This window comes from Corvus brachyrhynchos, unplaced genomic scaffold (assembly GCF_000691975.1).
Source record: "Corvus brachyrhynchos isolate BGI_N302 unplaced genomic scaffold, ASM69197v1 scaffold26, whole genome shotgun sequence".
NCBI classification, from domain to species: Eukaryota; Metazoa; Chordata; class Aves; order Passeriformes; family Corvidae; genus Corvus; species Corvus brachyrhynchos.
In genome coordinates, this window is record NW_008239324.1 from 5,688,451 (window position 1) to 5,691,166 (window position 2,716).

The following is a 2,716-nucleotide window of genomic DNA, read 5'->3' on the forward strand; positions in this document are numbered from 1 at the left end:
TATTTTAGTATTTTTCTTTCACCCACCTGGGGCAGCCGATGCCGTCGTTTCTCCAGGGAAGGCTCCTGGCAAGAGGCAGGTCCCAGTGCATGGATCCATGGTGGGGAACCAGAAGCTTCGGGAAGCTGGCCATTGCTGATGCTCTGCTGCAGGCTGGCAACTGCTGGCACAGCTGTGCAGGGAGACGAAGAGGAACCCCAACTTTGGGGCCCAGGATCCCTGCTCTTCTACCTGAGGATGGGGAAGGGTAGGACAGATTTCAGGAGTGACTGTACAGGAGGGCAGCTAAGAAACCTGCAGGAGCTGTAGCCTGGTCCCTCTGGCTGAGCTCTGTGAGCAGTTGCAGGATGCTCAAGGGGTTGTGGGACACAGCAGAGTCAAGGAGACAGGATTTCCTTTGCTTTCAGGCTGGGAAAAAACAGATCAGAGATGAGTGGGTGAGTGAACTGTGCTTTTGCTTTTGTGTTGTTCTAAACAGCTCTGGTGAGAAGCTGAAATCCCAAAGTCTTTGCTCCGTTTGCCAGGGGTGGCGCTTGGTTTACACCAGTCTGGTACAGCCGATGCCCTCAGGGTCTCCAGGGCTTCCCAGGCTGGACAGGCAGCCTATGACATGGGATGGGGAGATGCTGAAGGAAACTGTCTCCCCAGAGGTGTCATTAAAACCACTTTCTTTGGGTCAATCAGGTGGGTGTGGGTTTTTTTAGGAGATGCTGGAAAGCTCAAGAAAAAGGCAGCCATCAGAAAGGTCCGCCAGAGAGGGACCCTCTGCCTGCAGGGGCTGTGGGGCAGTGCCCATCTGGAGAAGCTCTACCCGTGCTGCCTGGTTGCAATAGTTAATTTGAAGAACAATCACTGTAGGGTTTTTTGGGCTTGGAGATTTTTTTACCCTTTTGTATCTGGCTTTTCTGTAGCAGCCTCTTACCTGTTTCTCCACTTTGGTTTTGTCATTTTTCAGGGTTTTCTTTTATTTTTTTGAGGTTTCTCTGCAATCGTGAAACACGAGGGTGTGGGTTGGTCACCTGGAGCAGGCAAGTCAGCAGCCCCTGGGCTGGGGAAATTCAGCTTTTCTGTCCACAGGGATTTAAACTCCTGAGTTTTGTGGTAGGTTTTAGCCTGTAGAAGTGGAGCCTCCCTGATGCAGGCAGCCCCAGGACACAGGCTGCTGCAAGCCCTGCTCTCCACTTTCCTGGGTGGTTTTTGTTGAGTTTTTTGGTGGGTTTTTTGTTTGTTTGTTTTTTTTTTTTTTTTTTAATGGGGAAGAAAAATAAAAACCACGAGCAACAATGAGTGCCTTGACCATCTCCCATCAGCAACACCAGGCTGTGTGCGCTCTGGTGGCAGGGACGTGGCCGATGTATCTGGCAGTTGTACCCACTTCCTTCCTCACACCAGGCTGGATCTTAGCTGGGGAGTGCTGCTGAGAGAGAGAGACACATCCAGGGCACTGTACTGGTGGCTAGAAAGGCCAAATCCAGTGTGATGAGGCTGGACCAGCTCCTGTTGCAGCTGAGCAGGGCCAGGCCTGACAACTGCAGGGTGAGCGGAGACGCTGGGTACCAAACCCGGGTACCGAACCCTCCGGCAGCACAGTGCTGGTATCCAGTGTCGGGCACGCTCGCAGCTCCTGGCTGCCCTGACAGTATTTTTTTTTTTGGCTAACTTCCTTCCCCTACCCCCCTTTTTTCTGTTGTTTTAATTATTATTATATTATTATTTTTTATTTAAGCTGTCCCACTAGGACTCGCGACCACTTGTGTCTCCCTGGCAAGGCGGCCGCAGGCAGGCGCGTGCTGCACGGCCGGCGCACCACTGTACTGTACATAGAGGAGGTGTAGGCACAGGCTACGGGCAGGAGGCAGGCAGGGAAGAGGTGCCTGGGCTGGCCCACCTGGCAGAGGTTGTCTGCATCACACAGTACCTGATCCGAGCACCCATCGCCCCCTGCCCCACCGGGAGAGGGAGAGACCAGTGCTCTGACCTAGGGCTAGGAGCAGGCGGGCAGCTCAGCCCGTAGCCTCTGTGTACATGGGTACTTCTGCACACAACTGTCTTAAAACAACTGTTTTTTTTAAAGTCAATAAAAATCATGCATCAAATCTGCTTGGTGATTTTCTTCTGATAGCCCTGCCTGCTGTGCCTTTGCCTGCACCCAAACCTGGGCATCAGTGGGGTCAGGAGAGGAGGGGAAGGGAATGAGAGGATTGTGGGGCCCAGACAATGCTCTGCTCTCCCTCCCCTCCCCTCCCGGCCCAGACACCAGCCTGCAGCTGTGGTTAAGATCCCCTCACTGGGGCAGGAGATGAGCCTGGCCCGACACCAGCCTGGCTGCCCAGCAGCAGAACCCCAGCACAACCCCTCCAGCCAGAGCCCAACAGCTGGTGATTCCACTGCTCACCCAGACCCCACATCTATGTCCCAGCCCCCCTGGGCCCTAAAACAGAGGCTCTGGTCCCACGCAGCCCATGTTCCTGAGCCCCACCACAGCAGAGGGAATGACATGGAAGAGCTGTTGAAGGACGCAATTTTGAATGTGGATGCAGGCAGAGGCAGGGAAGGGACTTACCCAGAGTGACACAGCAGGTCCAGAGCTCGCTCCAGCTCCCAGGGCTGGACCCTTCAATGAGCCTTGTGTCCCTGCAGGATCCCACCCAAACAACCAGGGGGATTTGGATTCTGACACACAAGGCTCTTGCATAACTAATGGCAAAATTCAGAA